The sequence below is a fragment of the Rattus norvegicus genome, chromosome 2 (assembly GCF_036323735.1).
Source record: "Rattus norvegicus strain BN/NHsdMcwi chromosome 2, GRCr8, whole genome shotgun sequence".
Classification (NCBI taxonomy): domain Eukaryota; kingdom Metazoa; phylum Chordata; class Mammalia; order Rodentia; family Muridae; genus Rattus; species Rattus norvegicus.
The window spans coordinates 182,366,675-182,385,209 of record NC_086020.1 but is presented as its reverse complement, the minus strand read 5'-3'; the positions used below and the strand labels follow the sequence as shown (position 1 = coordinate 182,385,209).

Sequence of the window (18,535 nt, the reverse complement as noted above, 5' to 3'; positions counted from 1 at the left end):
GAACCTGTGCCGGTATACGTGTTCTGCTGCTATAGGCCATGTCAAAGTTGGATGTTCTTGCAGATGACCATGGTCTTAGATGTCATTGGAAGTCATCTAAATGTACAAGGACCACTTGGCTGTAGGAAATCTGGTGGATGTCTGTGGTAGTTTGAATAGGCTTGGACCATGTAAAATGGCACCATAAGGAGGTGGATTTGTTGTAGGAAGTATGTCATGGGTAGGTGGTCTTTGAGGGAGTCTTTTTGGCATTGAAGTGTTGGAGATTTGTCACAACACCTAGTGCTCAAGCTCTGACCAGTCAGGAAAAGATCCATGGTTGCCTGCAGAACTGAATCTCATCCTGACAAGGTTTGTATCAAGATATAGAATTCTCATCTCTTAAATTTGGCCTCCAATGTTTAATTTCGTTTCCTCTGATGAAAGTCAGGATTAACAAAGAGTATCCCTGTGTGTGGGGTTTCTTGTTTCGAAATCTCAAGCCAGGCTCAGTGTCTGTCTCTCTTCCTGATGCCTGTTCTGGATGTGGAATGCTCAGCTACATCTCCAGTACTCTGTATGCTTTCTTGCCATCCTTCTTCCTGCCTTGATACAAATGTGTTGCTGTAATAATAAATTAATGTGTTTCTTTTACCCTGCACTAGATCCCACACAGTAGTGCCCCAAGATATCTGATAGATATCTTCATCTCAGTGAGCAAATCTTCTCACCTGTTTTGCTCTATCTCATATCACATTGCTAATGGCTACTCTTTGAGCCTGGCAACAATCTGTCTTCTAATCTAGTTCCCAAGGCATGTTACCACCATGCCAGACAAACATATCGCAATTCCCTGGCAGCCCAGTGTCTCCAGCAACCACATAATCTCTTCAATTTAATTAAATCACCACATGACAGAACACACAACACAATAACCTCTGATCCAGTTGATAATATGCAATTGCCCACCTAGACATACAAAGCGCTGTACACAAGCATCCCTCAAGCATATTCATAAAAACTTGTGAATATACAGAGAAAAACCTTATCATCCTCTTCCGGGATCTCTCGGCTGCTTCTCCCTTGGTTCCAATCTCTTCTCCCTTGTTTCCAATCTCTTTCTCCTCTCTAAAACTTTCGTCCTGCCCATCCTCTTGTCATCTCGTCCAAAGACAGGCCTCGGTCGATTTTGCACCTGCTTTTACCTACATAATGACGTCATCCTATATAAATGGACTAAATCTCTGATCCTGTAGGCAAGGGCTAATTCAGTGTTTCCATAAAAGGAGCTGTGGTCATGGTGTCTCTTTACAGCAAAAGAATACTGACTGAAATGGTAATCACAAATCAGACAGTATATAAACCAGTGGCCTGGAATAAAACCAAAAAGAACTGGTCTTTAAGACAAGGTAACAATAAAATAACTCCCAATAATCCTTTGTTATCTCCTTAATCAAAAAGATATTCAGTCATCATCAGAGAAGTTTCTTCCTATAGCAGATTTTGAACAAATATAGAGATCAAAAGACAGACATTATGCAGAAAGAGAGATAGAGACTGAGACAGAGACACAGAGAGAGAGAAAACAGAGATCTTAAAAACACACAGCTCTTACTGAGATGCTTCCATTGAATCCATGCCCTCAGAGTTCAGAAAGCCCCAAGGAAGATAACAAGAATGAGTGATCGAGACAGAGGAGATGGAAGACATCAGGAAAGCAAAACCCTTTGAATCCCCTTTAACTAACAGACTGAGGCAGCCGTCTCAGTGCCTTCAGAGATGTCTGTATATATAACTTAGCTTGTACTATAGTTCTTTTATGGGTCTTCTGAGTGTGTGAACATGTGAGCCTCTAAATCTTGTGCTTTTCTTGGGTCTTTTATATTTTTCTGTTGGTTGATCATGTCCAATTGGATATGATGGTTTTCGTTTTATATTAGTATGTTTTATTTCAAATTTTGGTTGTTATCTTGTAGAAAGCTGTCCTTTCGTAATGAGAGACAGAGAGTTAGATGATCTATATGGAAGAGGAAATGGGAAAGAATGAGAAGTATTGAGGGAACCACTACTCACTCAGATGATAGAGTATTAATATAGAATCTATTTTTAATTGCACAAGGGGCAGAAGGAGGAGATGCATGGGAGGAGAAAATACAGTAGTTTTCCAGAACTTTCAGAATGAGATAAGAAGTGTGACTAAGTAGAGCCCCTCAGGTTTTGTTTTAGTGTAATGTCATTAGGAACATTAAATACAGCAGTAACTATGTAACAGGACACAACACAAGTAAAAGAGAGTAAAATATAGTACAGAAGCTTGATGTTTGAGATACTTCACTGTTTCTCCAATTGCGATGAAAACCTTATCTTTCTCGTTTTGGTTTTCATTGTCTCAATCGTATTTTAGAAAACTGGTTCACCTCATGTGTATAGTGTAGTACACTACTTGCCAGGTGTGTTGCCCACAGAAGCCAGAAGAAGGCATTAGATCCCATGAGACTGGCATCCAGATGGTTATGAGTTGGCCTTTGCTATTAGGGATGAAACCTGGGTTCTATTGAATGGCAGGCAGCCAGTTCTCTAAATACTCAGTCATATCTTCACACCCTGCCACACTTGGTTCTGATTACATACCTGGGGTTGTTCTCAGCATGAGGTCATATGACAAATGAATTCTTTTATTTTTCCATCTTCATTAACTTGAGTATTTCTTCTTTACATTTTGATTGTTATTCCCCTTCACTGATTCCGGGCCAATATCCCCCAGCCCTTCCCCCTCCCCTTCTATATAGGTGTTCCCCTCCTCATCCTCTCCCCATTACCACCCTCCCCCCAACAATCCCGTTCACTGGGGGTTCAGTCTTGGCAGGACCAAGGGCTTCCCCTTCCACTGGTGTATTTACTAGGCTATTCATGGCTACCTAGGCTACCTATGAGGTTGGTGCCCAGGGTCAGTCCATCTATAGACTTTGGGTAGTGGCTTAGTCCCTGGAAGCTCTGGTTGGTTGGCATTGTTGTTCATATGGGGTCTTGAACCCTTTCAAACTCTTCCAGCCTTTTCTCTGATTTCTTCAACAGGGGTCCCATTCTCTGTTCAGTGGTTTGCTGCTGGCATTCGCCTATGTATTTGCTATATTCTGGCTGTGTCTCTCAGGAGACATCTACATCCACTTCCTGTCAGCCTGCACTTCTTTGCTTCATCCACCTTTTCAAATTGGGTGGCTATATATGTACGGGCCACATGTGGAGCACGCTCTGAATGGGTGTTCCTTCTGACTCTGTTCTAAACTTTGCCTCCCTATTACCTCTCAAGGGTATTCTTGTCCCCCACCCCTTTTTTATTTATTTTATTTATTTATTTTTTTATTAACGTGAGTATTTCTTATTTACATTTCGAATGTTATTCCGTTTCCCGATTTCCAGGCAAACATCCCCCTAACCCCTCCCCCTCCCCTTCTTTATGGGTGTTCCCCTCCCCACCCTCCCCCCATTGCTACCCTCCCCCCAACAATCACGTTCACTGGGGGTTCAGTCTTAGCAGGACCAAGGGCTTCCCCTTCCACTGGTGCTCTTACTAGGATATTCATTGCTACCTATGAGGTCAGAGTCCAGGGTCAGTCCATGTATAGTCTTTAGGTAGTGGCTTAGTCCCTGGAAGCTCTGGTTGCTTGGCATTGTTTTACATATGGGGTCTCGAGCCCCTTCAAGCTCTTCCAGTTCTTTCTCTGATTCCTTCAACGGGGGGTCCTATTCTCAGTTCAGTGGTTTGCTGCTGGCATTCGCCTCTGTATTTGCTGTATTCTGGCTGTGTCTCTGAGGAGAGATCTACATCTGGCTCCTGTCGGCCTGCACTTCTTTGCTTCATCCATCTTGTCTAATTGGATGGCTGTATATGTATGGGCCACATGTGGGGCAGGCTCTGAATGGGTGTTCCTTCTTTGTCTGCTTTAATCTTTGCCCCTCTATTCCCTGCGAAGGGTATTCTTGTTCCCCCTTTTAAAGAAGGAGTGAAGCATTCACATTTTGATCATCCGTCTTGAGTTTCATGTGTTCTAGGCATATAGGGTAATTCAAGCATTTGGGCTAATAGCCACTTATCAATGAGTGCATACCATGTGTGTTTTTCTGTGATTGGGTTAGCTCACTCAGGATGATATTTTCCAGTTCCAACCATTTGTCAATGAATTTCATAAAGGCATTGTTTTTGATAGCTGAGTAATATTCCATTGTGTAGATGTACCACATTTTCTGTATCCATTCCTCTGTTGAAGGGCATTTGGGTTCTTTCCAGCTTCTGGCTATTATAAATAAGGCTGCTATGAACATAGTGGAGCACGTGTCCTTTTTTTTTTTTTGAAAGAAAAGAATTATTTTTATTTTATTTTATATGTGTCGGTATTTGCTTACATATATGTCAGTGTACTGTATGTATGCCTATGTATGCCTATGTATGCCTTATTGTCACAGAGGACAAAAACGGGTATTGGATCCCTTGGAACTGGAGTTACAGATGGTTGATACTGGCCATGTAGGTGTTGGGAAACAAACCTGGGACCTCTGGAAGAGCAGCCAGTGAGCTGAGCCATCTCTCTGGCCCTTTCCTTTCCCTTTAAAAATACATTTTAACTTTGTTACACAATAAATTTACATATTTTAGGATACAGAATAACACACACACATATTCATACAGGGCAGGTGTTTGCGATTTCTTGGGTTAGGATATTCAACACTGTCTGTACATGTATTCCTAGGTGTTTGTTCTGTTTTTAAAAGACACACAATGGAAAGTTTCAATACATAGTGTCAAACATCAGGGGCAAACTTTAAAGCTTTATTCATAAAACTATATCTAGGCTTAGTTTTGGTGCTTTTTAGTCCAACTCAGAGATGTACCTGAATCTGCCTCCAAAGCGCTGGGGTTAAATGTGGGCTCCACTGCCCTGCTCTAGACTACATCTAGACTAGTACTCAAGATCTAACACGGATGGGTGTGGCTTTCCCGTCGTCTAGAGCAGAATGAAAGGAAAGACGAGCGCCCAGAAGTTGAGGCAGACATCAAGGTTAGGGAGAGTAGAGGAGACCTTGGATAAAGCCACACCAAGAGAGAAAGTCACAGGCCACACCCATGCACCAGAAGCCTGCAAGCCCAAGTCTGAGCAAGTTCCCTGATGTGGCTCTGGTGGTTTCACCTGAGTGAATGTAGCTCAGGGGTTAGAACCTGGAGAGGAGATGGGGGGTGGGGCTGAGTACACTGTAGACAGAGCTTTGTCTTGAGAATCAGAAAGATTTGCTTCACAAACAAAAGCAGGCAACTGACTGCGTGCAAACTACTTTGTCTGCAGTTGTATTGTTAACCATTTACACAGCATGATTCTTTTTTTGTTTGTTTGTTTGTAATTTCTTTTTTTTATTACCTTGAGTATTTCTTATTTACATTTGAATGTTATTCCCTTTCCCGGTATCCGGGCAAACATCCCCCTAATCCTTCCCCCACCCTTCTGTATGGGTGTTCCCTTCCCCACCCTCCCCACATTGCTGCCCTCCCCCCAACAATCTAGTTCACTGGGGGTTCAGTCTTAGCAAGACCAAGGGCTTCCCCTTCCACTGACACACCATGATTCTTAAATTTGTTAGACAACACCGTGTGAAGTTTAGGGTCTATAGTAGCTACTCAGAAAACAAAACCCCACACGTTTGTTCTGTATTTAAACCAACTTAGACTTAAAACTTTAAAAAGAAATTAATGTTATAGTAATTGGGGGGAAACATCAGTTGCTTGGAAGGTAATGGTAAAAATCTGGATGTAATAATATATTGGTAAAATAAACGCAGATTTTTAAAGTTTTAAGAAGAAATTACGAGCTAACCAAAAGTAATTGAGAAAAACAACCAATACAAAACTTTCTTTTTGCATTGATCAGGAGAATTGACTAGAATGACATTTTTTATTCTGTAATAACATTGTATGCGGTCGAAAGGCTATTTCAGGCCGCCTGTGAGCGGCATTTAGTTTGTGCCTTGTGAATCCTCAGGGCTTCACATTAGGAAACCATGGTGATATTCAGTCTCTTCTGCCTTATAGATGAGGAAACAGAGGTGCAGACCCTGCTGCTCCCACATTACAACAAATCTGGGTGTGCAGCTGGGTTTCCGTCTTCCTTCACAAGGCCTCCTTGGAATTCTGGGATTGTGTTGAAGCAGCTTGTCTCTCCTACCATGTCTCTGACCAGCTAGCCGAAGTTAGCTGCTACCGACGCTGGTTCTAGACTCTGGACACCCTCCTCACCTTCGTGGTACTCCCAAATAGTGATTCTGTCAAAGAAAAAGGAAGCAACCAGAGCAATAGGAGTATGGAACTGTGTTAGTCAGCTTTGCGGTACTATGACAGAATGCCTGAGATGATAAAGTTTTGAGGGGGAAAGGTTTATTTCATTTACACTCTAAGAAGTTTCAGTTCATGCTTATTTGACCCCATTGCCTTTGGGCCTGTGGTAAGGCAATACAGCTCAGTTGAAGCTGTGCTGGAAGAAGCTGCTCGAGACAGGCAGAGAGACCAGGGTCCCACTGTCCCCTTCAAGGGGACATTCTCAGTGCTTAACATTATTCCTGTAAGCCCCACCTCTTACGTTTCTGCCACTCCCAGAAGCATCATGAACCAAGACCAAGTCTCTAGCATGTGGACCTTGGGAAGTATGTCATAGTCAAACTGTACCAGTAACCAAATCTCACAAAAGCAGCATGGAGTCTTCTTATAGATGACTTCCTATCTGTCCTTCTCCCCTCAGACAATGTCCAGAAGAAAAGAGTCATCATGACTCACATGGGAAAAGGCAGGGCAGTCCTGAGGGACACACAGACTTCAGAGTTAGTCAGATTTGCGTGGAATTGTGATTCTTTGCTTTCCGATGTGTGTGGCTATGAACAAGCCCTGTCTCCATTCTGTGTGTTTTCCCATGTGTAAAGTGAGACAAGCATTTCCTTGCATTAGTTGTATAGGATTGTTTTGTGCAGAAGATTTAAAAGTATATAATATTATCATAGTCTGCTTTTTATTGTTATGATAAAACGTTCTGACCAAAAGAACTTGGGAGGAAAGTTTGGTTTGGTTTACACATCCCAGTCAAAGCCCATCACTGATGGAAGCCAGGGTTGGAATTCAAGGCAGGAACCTGAAGCAGAGGCCACAAAAGGGTGCTGTTTTCTTGCTTCTCTCCGTGGCTTGCTCAGTCTGTTTTCTTTTTTTTGTTTTTTTTTTTTGTTTGTTTTTATTAACTTGAGTATTTCTTATATACATTTCGAGGGTTATACCCTTTCCCGGTTTCTGGGCAAACTCCCCCCCCCTCCCCTTCCTTATGGGTGTTACACTCCCCATCCTCCCGCCATTGCCACCCTCCCCCTAACAATCGAGTTCACTGGGGGTTCAGTCTTAGCAGGACCAAGGGCTTCCCCTTCCACTGGTGCTCTTACTAGGATATTCATTGCTACCTATGAGGTCAGAGTCCAGGGTCAGTCCATGTATAGTCTTTAGGTAGTGGCTTAGTCCCTGGAAGCTCCGGTTGCTTGGCATTGTTGTACATATGGGGTCTTGAGCCCCTTCAAGCTCTTCCAGTTCTTTCTCTGATTCCTTCAATGAGGGTCCTTTTCTCAGTTCAGTGGTTTGCTGCTGGCATTTGTCTCTGTATTTGCTGTATTCTGGCTGTGTCTCTCAGGAGCGATCTACATCCGGCTCCTGTCGGCCTGCACTTCTTTGCTTCATCCATCTTGTCTAATTGGATGGCTGTATATGTATCGGCTACATGTGGGGCAGGCTCTGAATGGGTGTTCCTTCTGTGTCTGTTTTAATCTTTGCCTCTCTATTCCCTGCCAAAGGTATTCTTGTACCCCTTTTAAAAAAGGAGTGGGTCTATTCTGAAGGGTGTCGTTTCCCTAATTTCTTTCTCGACTTGTTTCTCTTTTGTGTAAAGGAAGGCTACTGATTTATTTGAGTTAATTTTATTCCCAGCCACTTTGCTGAAGTTGTTTATCAGCTTTAGTAGTTCTCTGGTGGAACTTTTGGGATATCTTAAATATACTATCATATCATCTGCAAATAGTGATATTTTGACTTCTTCTTTTCCAATCTGTATCCCCTTGATTTCCTTTTCTTGTCTGATTGTTCTGGCTAGAACTTCAAGAACTATATTGAATAAGTATGGAGAGAGTGGGCAGCCTTGTCTAGTCCCTGATTTTAGTGGGATTGCTTCAAGTTTCTCTCCATTTAGTTTAATGTTAGCAACTGGTTTGCTGTATATGGCTTTTACTATGTTTAGGTATGGGCCTTGAATTCCTATTCTTTCCAGGACTTTTATCATGAAGGGGTGTTGAATTTTGTCAAATGCTTTCTCAGCATCTAATGAAATGATCATGTGGTTTTGTTCTTTCAGTTTGTTTATATAATGGATCACGTTGATGGTTTTCTTTATATTAAACCATCCCTACATGCCTGGGATGAAGCATACTTGATCATGGTGGATGACTGTTTTGATGTGCTCTTGGATTCAGTTTGCCAGAATTTTATTGAGTATTTTTGCATCAATATTCATAAGGGAAATTGGTCTGAAGTTCTCTTTCTTTGTTGGGTCTTTGTGTGATGTAGGTATAAGAGTAATTGTTGCTTCATAGAAGGAATTCGGTAGTGCTACATCTGTTTCAATTTTGTGGAATAGTTTAGATAGTATTGGTCTGAGATTTTCTATGAAGGTCTGATAGAATTCTGCACTAAACCCATCTGGACCTGGGCTCATTTTGGTTGGGTGAACTTTAATGACTGCTTCTATTTCCTTAGGAGATATGGGGTTGTTTATATGGTTTATCTGTTCCTGATTTAACTTCGGTACCTGGTATCTGTCTAGGAAATTGTCCATTTCCTGCAGATTTTCAAGTTTTGTTGAATATAGGCTTTTGTAGAAAGATCTGATGACTTTTGAATTTCCTCTGAATCTGTAGTTATGTCTCCCTTTTCATTTCTGATTTTGTTAATTTGGAAACACTCTCTGTGTCCTCTCGTTAGTCTGGCTAAGGGTTTATCTATCTTGTTGATTTTCTCAAAGAACCAACTTTTGGTTCTGTTGATTCTTTCTATGGTTCTTTTTGTTTCTACTTTGTTGATTTCAGCTCTGAGTTTGATGATTTCCTGTCTTCTACTCTTCCTGGGTGCATTTGCTTCTTTTTGTTCTAGAGCTTTTAGGTGTGCTGTCAAGCTACTGACATATGCTCTCTCCTGTTTCTTTCTGCAGGCACTCAGAGCTATGAGTTTTCCTCTTAGCACAGCTTTCATTGTGTCCCATAAGTTTGGGTATGTTGTACCTTCATTTTCACTAAATTCTAAAAAGTCTTTAATTTCGTTCTTTATTTCTTCCTTGACCAGGTTATCATTGAGTAGAGCATTTTTCAACTTCCACGTATATGTGGGCATTCTTCCCTTATTGTTATTGAAGACCAGCTTTAGGCCGTGGTGGTCTGATAGCACGCATGGGATTATTTCTATCTTTCTGTACCTGTTGAGGCCCGTTTTTGACCAATTATATGGTCAATTTTGGAGAAAGTACCATGAGGAGCTGAGAAGAAGGTATATCCTTTTGCTTTAGGATAGAATGTTCTATAAATATCTGTTATGTCCATTTGGTTCATGACTTCTCTTAGTCTACGTCTCTGTTTAATTTCTGTTTCCATGATCTGTCCATTGATGAGAGTGGAGTATTGAAATCTCCTACTATTATTGTGTGAGGTGCAATGTGTGTTTTGAGCTTTAGTAAGGTTTCTTTTACATATGTAGGTGCCCTTGTATTTGGGGCATAGATATTTAGGATTGAGAGTTCATCTTGGTTGATTTTTCCTTTGATGATTATGAAGTGTCCTTCCTTATCTTTTTGATGAATTTTAGTTGAAAATTGATTTTATTTGATATTTGAATGGCTACTACAGCTTGCTTCTTCCGACCACTTGCTTGGAAAGTTGATTTCCAGCCTTTCCCTCTGAGGTAGTGTCTGTCTTTGTCTCTGAGGTGTGTTTCCTGTAGGCATCAGAATGCAGGGTCCTCATTGCGTATCCAGTTTGTTAATCTATGTCTTTTTATTGGGGAGTTGAGACCATTGATGTTGAGAGATCCTAAGGAATAGTGATTATTGCTTCCTGTTATATTCATATTTGGATGTGAGGTTATGTTTGTGTGCTTTTCTTCTCTTTGTTTTGTTGCCAAGACGATTAGTTTCTTCCTTTTTCTAGGGTGTAGCTTCCCTCCTTATGTTGGGCTTTACCATTTATTATCCTTTGTAGTGCTGGATTTGTAGAAAGATGTTGTATAAATTTGGTTTTGTCATGGAATATCTTGGTTTCGCCATCTATGTTAATTGATAGTTTTGCTGGATACAGTAACCTGGGCTGGCATTTGTGTTCTCTTAGGGTCTGTATGACATCTGTCCAGGATCTTCTGGCTTTCATAGTCTCTGGCGAAAAGTGTGATGTGATTCTGATAGGTCTACCTTTATATGTTACTTGACCTTTTTCCCTTACTGCTTTTAATATTCTTTCTTTATTTTGTGCATTTGGTGTTTTGACTATTATGTGTCGGGAGATGTTTCTTTTCTGGTCCAATCTATTTGGAGTTCTGTAGGCTTCTTGTATGCTTTTGGGTATCTCTTTTTTTAGATTAGGGAAGTTTTCTTCTATGATTTTGTTGAAGATATTTACTGGTCCTTTGAGCTGGGAGTCTTCACTCTCTTCTATACCTATTATCCTTAGGTTTGATCTTCTCATTGAGTCCTGGATTTCCTGTATGTTTTGGACCGGTAGCTTTTTCTGCTTTACATTATCGTTGACTGTTGAGTCGATGATTTCTATAGAATCTTCTGCTCCTGAGATTCTTTCTTCTATTTCTTGTATTCTGTTGGTGATGCTTGTATCTACGGCTCCTTGTCTCTTCTTTTGCTTTTCTATATCCAGGGTTGTTTCCATGTGTTCTTTCTTGATTGCTTCTATTTCCATTTTTAATTCCTTCAATTGTTTTATTGTGTTTTCCTGGAATTGTTTCAGGGATTTTTGTGATTCTTCTCTATAGGCTTCTACTTGTTTATTTATGTTTTCCTGGAATTCTTTCAGGGATTTTTGTAATTCCTCTCTGTAGGCTTCTACTTGTTTATTTATGTTTTCCTGTGTTTCTCTAAGGGAGTTCTTCATGTCTTTCTTGAAGTCCTCCAGCATCATGATCAAATATGATTTTGAAACTAGATCTTGCTTTTCTGGTGTGTTTGGATATACAGTGTTTGCTTTGGTGGGAGAATTGTGCTTCGATGATGCCATGTAGTCTTGGTTTCTGTTGCTTGGGTTCCTGCGCTTGCCTCTCACCATCAGATTATCTCTAGTGTTACTTTGTTCTTCTATTTCTGACAGTGGCTAGACTGTCCTATGAGCCTGTGTGTCAGGAGTGTGGTAGACCTGTTTTCCTGTTTTCTATCATCCAGTTATTGGGACAGAGTGTTCTGCTTTCGGGTGTGTAGTTTTTCCTATCTACAGGTCTTTAGCTGTTCCTGTGGGCCTGTGTTTTGAGTTCACCAGTCAGGTCGCTTGTAGCAGAAAAGTTGGTCTTACGCGGGTCTGGAGGCTCAAGTTTGCTCCTGGGGTTTTGCTTATGAATTCTCCGCAGCGGCAGCAAGCACGACGATCTGCGCAGCCCTTTCTGGGCACCCCCATGCCACAGGGTCCCAGATGGCATTAGGTGTTTTCCTCTGGAGTCAGAGATGTGGGCCAAGTGTAGACTCGTCTGGTTTCCCAGGCGTGTCTGCCTCTCTGAAGGTTTAGCTCTCCCTCCCACGGGATTCGGGTACAGAGAACTGGGTGCAGAGTTGGTCCCATCAGGTTCCCCTTGTTCCCCTTTTAAAGAAAGAGTGAAACATTCACATTTTGGTCATCTTTCTTGAGTTTCATGTGTTCTGTTTATCTAGGGTAATTCAAGCATTTGGGCTAATAGCCACTCATCAATGAGTGCATACCATGTATGTTATTCTGTGATTGGGTCACCCCATTCAGGATGATATTTTCCAGTTCCATCCATTTGCCTATGAATTTCATAAAATCATTGTTTTTGATAGCTGAGTAATAGTCCATTCAGTAGATGTACCATATATTCTGTATCCATTCCTCTGTTGAAGGCAATCTTGGTTCTCTCCAGCTTCTGGCTATTATAAATAAGGCTGCTATGAACATAGTGGAGCACATGTCTTTGTTATATGTTGGGGCATCTTTTGGTATATGCCCAAGAGAAGAATAGCTGGGTCCTCAGGAAATGGAATGTCCAATTTACTGAGGAACCTCCAGACTGATTTCCAGAATGGTTGTACCAGTCTGCAATCCCACCAACAATGGAGGAATGTTCCTCTTTCTCCATATCTTCACCAGCATTTGCTATCAACTGTGTTTTTGATCTTAGCCATTCTCACTGGTGTGAGGTGAATTCTCACGGTTGTTTTGATTTGCATTAACCTTATGACTAAAGATGTTGAACATTTCTTTAGGTGTTTCTCAGCCATTTGGCATTCCTCAGATCTGAATTCTTTGTTTTCATCTGAACCCCATTTATAATAGGGTTATTTGATTGCCTGTGGTCTAACTTCTTGAGTTCTTTTTATATTTTGGATATAAGCCCTTTATCAGTAGTAGAATTGCTCGAGCTTACCTCCGATATCTTTGCCTATTGTGGTCTAGGGGAGCATGATTCTGGGCCAACGCACCAAAATATTGTAAGACCCTATAGTGGCCTTACCCCAGGAGTGCCACCCACAGAGCACAGATTGACTAAGTGACCAGTGCAATAGCCTAAGGGTATAAGGTTTTAATCCACATATGTGGGGTTGCTCATCCACATAGGGAGAGGCAACCCAAACCCAAAAAGCACCCAACTTTTATTCATTACAGAGGGCAGACTTCAGCAACAGTGTTAGCTGGCTTATTCTCATTGGTGGTACACAGGACAAAGGATCTTGTCAGGTATTCTCTGTCCTGCTCAATGGGCAGTTCTTGCCTCAGTTAGATATTTTCCTCATTCAGTGCTACAACTGGCCTTGGTGAATCACTGGGAAAGGGCTAAGTTCGCATGTCCCTTGGGGGGGAGGTGAACAGGGTGGTCAGGCAGGGTCAGGATGACATCCTGTGGTCGTTCTCCGAATTTACCACAGGGAGGGGTAAGGAGTCTCTCTGAGAACATTTGTTTTTGTTTTGTCCTAATTAGCTTGGCCTTGGTCTGTAAGGTCTGTTCATTCTTGACTCAATACCTTGATCACCAAAACTACATCATATCACTTGGCATTCTGACATCAGATGTATCTCTCAGAAAGGTCACAAGTTTGTCATAGGCATCCTGACCACCAGATATATTTCTCAAAACCTTGTTTTTACAGCTTTGTTTCTCATAACTCTGAAACTATGAAACTTTATTTCATCAGCATCAATTCTCTTCTTCTCCTCTTAAATATAAAGCCAGAGACACATGGCTAAAGCTGCTGAGTTCTGCTTGCAGGAACTGGAACATGGACCCTTTACTCTATTATACTATCACTAGCTTCCACGTTTCTAACCCCTTCACTGTCTAAACTTGGCTGTCCTAGATATTGCTGTGTAGATGAGCATGAATTTAGACATCTGCATGCCACTCTCCTGGGATTAAAAGTGTGTACCACCACACCTGTATTTAAGCTTGGCCTCACCTAGAACTTGCTCTGCTCTAGTCTGGCCTTGAAAGCAGAGCTCTGAGCTTGTCTTTGCCTACTAGGATTAAAGGTTTGTAGTAGGTTGCCTGGAGCTAATTTAGTTGGTTGGGATCTTGCTCCAATGTCATTACTTCCTTAATTAAACTTAATATCCTTGAACACAGGATTCAGCTCCATTTCACTTCCTGGTGTCCCTTTAATACTCGAATCACATGATTTGTTTCCTCCTTTTTCAACTTCCTTTTCTCATTAAAATGCTCTTCATAAGAGTGAATTTTAGTAACCTTACAAGAGAAGTTACACTAGGCTGTTTTGAGTCTTTCTTTTTCAAGGAAATTAATCTAAATCTCTTCACCTTAACTTCAGGCAGACACTTCAGACAAGGGCAAAAAGTGGCCACATTCTTCAGCAAAATACCACACAAGCAGCCTTTATAGCAGATACAGAAATTCTCCTCTAAAACCTCTTGGGCCAGGCCTGCACAGTTCAAATTACTCTCAGTAACAAAATCTTCCCCATTTCTACCAAGATGGTCCATTAAGCCCCATTTAAAACATTATATGGCTTTCCAAATCCAAAGTCTCCACATCTATATTCCCCCTAACAAAAGCTTTGTCAGGTCTATCACAATACCCAGCTCCTGGTACCAACCTCTGTCCTAGTTAGGGTCATATTGCTGTAAACAGACACCATGACCAATGCAAGCTTTATAAATGACAACAATTATTTGGAGCTGGCTAACAGTTTCCAAGGTTCAGTCCAATATCATCAATGAGGGAGCATGGCAGCGTCACAATATCCAGGCAGGCATGGTGCAGGAGGAGCTGAGTTCTACATCTTTACCCAAAGGAAGACAGGAACACACTCAGCATCCTCAGGTAACTAGTAGGAGGTCATCTAAGCCCAGCCCGACGATGACACACTTCCTCCAACAAGGCCATGCCTTCTAATAGTGAGAGGAGTCCCTGAGCCAAGCATATGCAAATCATCACAAATGGAAATACTTTATCCAGCACTTTCACACCCTCTGGATCAAAATGGAACTGTGCTCCTTTTTGGTGAAGAAATGTTTTCCATCTGGGAGTATGGGCATTCAGAAATAACCATGAATGAATCCGATTTATTACAAAATCAAACTTTCTTTGCCTAGACCTGGATAGGTCGTGGTGGCTGTTCCCCCTGTACCCATATTTTTTTACGTGAAATTGGTCCCGTTGCTTGTTAAAAGACAGAATTTTGTGCCCTGTGCCCACCAAAAACTATCTGGCTTTCCCCTCCTTCTTTAAGTTTACACAGGGCATGGAATGGAGCTGAGCCACAAGGCTCTCAGTCATATCGTTCTTGTTATATAATGTTATAGGACGTTGCTTATCAGCAAAACAATCCAGGAACTGAAGTTCCTGACAGATATCAGGGTCTGCTTGTTGAAAAAAAAAGCCAAGCTTCCCACTGACAATGTTCTCTCATTTCTGGGTCTGAGAGAATGTAAATCTTATGGGATTCAAACAATTCTTTTTAAATATTCTGTAGAGTTCTCATTATTTCACCTGGTTACCATAGGCAAATTTATAAGCCACCTTGATTGAAGCTTCCCTGAGGCTCATCCAACAGAATCTGGTAGTAGACACATATACTCTCCCTACCTTCAACAGCCTTAAAAAGCCAGATGGGTATGGTCAAAGTTAAGGCTGTATCAAGATTTGCCTGGACTTGTGTGGGCAGACCATTTACCTCTGGAACCAATTTCCAAGCTTCTACAACAATTCTCTCACTTTCTTCAGTTGTGAAAAGAACATGGAAATGTTGTTGACAGTAATCCAAGGTGGGTTTATGAGTCAACCTGATTGAATCTAAAAGACCTAGGGGATATGAAGGTCTTTTTGAAAATGGAGGGAGGGGGACTACAACTTCCAATTATAAAGGTCATTACTGGTAAATGGTACATAGGACACAAACTGTCTCCCCTGTACATCTATGTGTTCAGAAGTCTAGAGGAGTTAAGGTCAATCCCTCTGGGCAGTATCACATGAATGTGTGTTGAACTCATATTAGGTAAGGACACTAATACTCATCAAATTAAAAATGCCTAAGCTGCCATTTCAGTTCTCACTATGTGTGCACCAAATCAAAGGCATCAAAGTATAGCAGCAGCCATTAAAATCTCCCCATCAAAAAATGCCTGGGACCATAATTTTCACCTGTTAATCTAAGAGGTGTTATGGCATATATTCCTCAAATCATTTCACAAAATAAAAAAAGAAGGAATATTTCCCACTCTATTTTATGAGAGACTACAGTTACACTGATATCTAAAACATAAATCAATTTAACTTATGGACTCATGCAAACATAATCATTAAATAATTACAAGAACACATTAAAAATATCATTAACAAAACCAAAGTAGGCTTTGCCTCAAGGTGAGTAAGGGTGGATCAATATACAAAAATCAATAAAATTCAATTGACCACATAAACTAACTGAAAGAAGAAAAGCAAAACAAAAGGAAACAAAGAAAAAGCAAAAAACATGATCATTAAACTGGATCAGGACATGGACTTTAAGAAGCAATCACTTAATGATAAAAGTTCTCCAGAGATGATCACAGAGATTATGTGGCTAAATATAATAATGGTAATATAGAAGAATCCCGTATCAAGATCAACTTAAATGGGGAGAAACTCAAAGCCAGTATACAAAAGCAAAGGTAAGTCAAGGTTTCTCATTCTCTTAAGTAGACTCAATACAAGAATTGAAGTCTTAATTAGAACAATGAGGCAACTGGCAATTAAGAGGACAAATACAGTAAAGTTGAAAGAATTTTTATTTGCAGATAGATAATACACATGAATTAGGTGGAAAACTTTACATGTCAGTTAATGCATACAAGTTAGGTCACCTATTCTGTTCATTCCAGTGCAAACAGGTTTCTCCAAAGGAAGTCAGTTAGTCTCTGCTTCAGGCCAGTTGAATCCCAGTTCCAAGACATTAGGCAAGAATAAGACAACATCAACAGGATAGATGTCAGGTAGAATGTCCAAGACCCTAGTGCTGCCCTTTCTCTACACACCATTTTGAAATATTACAGCTGTATGAAATCCATAGCCATCATGCTACCTTGCCCTAGATTCACTGTAAATGTTCCAGCAAAACTGTAATCTAAACAGAAGTCATTGTTAAAAACACTAGTTGTAGCTGTTAGAAGCCAGGTGTAGGTCATAGCTGCCAAGCTCCTAAAATACCTTTTGGTGTTTGAGTGAAGGCTCCAAGGAAAAACACTGTATAGAAGCCAGGGAGAGAAATGCTTCCTCTGCCAAGTGGGGATGTGACCCCACCATTGACTTCCACTCCAAGGTCTTAGAGACTTCAGAAGCATGAAGTATAATGAAGTCCATGACCCTAGTCTTCAGGTGCTCTAGTCTTCAGGTGCTCTGTGCTGGGGAGGTCAGCCAGGATGAGAGTTGGTACAGCATTCTTCACAGAGAGGTTCCTGCACAGGGAATCCTCACACATGACCTTCAAGTCCTGCAGGTCATACATGTCAGCAGCTGCCAACAAATCAGGGGCCATTGGGTGGCTGTGGAGGTGTGGTGCCTTCCCTGTGTAAATGAAGGCCATCATTTCCTTAAAGACTTGCAGGTGAATGTCATGGATCTCAATTCGGTTTGTTAGGCTCTCCAGCATTTCATGTTCAAACATGGCTCTGAAAACTGGAGAGCGAGCTGCTAGAATGGACTTGTGAGCTCTGAATTCCTGGCCAGCTACAACCAGGCTGCAGTCTGTGAAGAGGGAATTTTCCCACAGCTCTCCTATGTCATCAGCCAAAATCTGCCTTGGATCCTTGTTTGCAGGTGTCATGTTATGTCCAGGCGTGCTAAAGGAGGGTCCTACTATGGACACCTTACAACACAGGATGAGCTGGTCTTCAGGGAGAAGCCAATGCCTAAGGGAGAGGAGGAAATCTCGAAGGATGAACTTCCTCAATCCCCATTGTTGTTTTGGACTAAAGCTTAAAATATTTGGGATCTTTTTAATTTGATGTTTCTCTCCTTGGGCATTTATGATCCAGAACTGCACCTTTGCCAAAACTGGGCTCTTTGGACAACTGTACAAACCCAGGCAAACAGACAGGTAATCTTTGCTTTCTTCATCAACACCATTTGGGAATATTCTCAAACACCATTGTACTTCTTCATTGGCCTCTAATGAGAACACTGGGCTTGTAATATTTTCCCGAATTCCATCCATGCAAAATGAAAAGTTGCTAATGATCCACTTGTAGCAGAATTTCTGAACACTGATATGTGTGTAACCACAAATCTTGGCTTCCAGGTCCCCTGACATGTCTTCTGGAGGTAGTTTGGAGGTTAAAGTTGATCTGAAAGAAAGTAATAGAATTTACTCAGTCCTTGTAAGATACAATTATAGATACCATTTAGATTTTATTTTCATTTTCTGCTAAATTGCCCCTTTTATATAGTTGGAAATGTCTATTTCTATGTATTCTATGTAGGTTCTGTAGGTTTTCATATTTGTTCTACCAAAGATAAAACAGACCACTATGACTGTTAAATCTCTTTCCCTCTCCCTCACCCTCGCCCTCTCCCTCCGCCCCTCTCTGTCTCTCCTTGTTTGTTTGTGTCTGTATGTCTCTGTCTTTCAGTGTTCGTGTCTCTCTCAGTCTTCACTACCCCCACCCAAACCTACCGTGATTCTGTCTATCTCTGTGTATGTTTATTGAATCTTAGGTCAATGTTAACTGGTTTTGACTATTGTATCCAACTTTGGAACTGTTTGGAAATGTGTAAACACTATCATTT

The 18,535-nt window shown here is 41.2% G+C and overlaps 1 pseudogene; it reads right to left on the bottom strand.

Annotated features, from left to right (window-relative positions):
• Positions 1 to 16,948: 16,948 nt before the first annotated feature.
• Tdpoz2l6 (TD and POZ domain containing 2 like 6) lies at positions 16,949 to 18,059 on the bottom strand (annotated as a pseudogene).
• Positions 18,060 to 18,535: the final 476 nt, after the last annotated feature.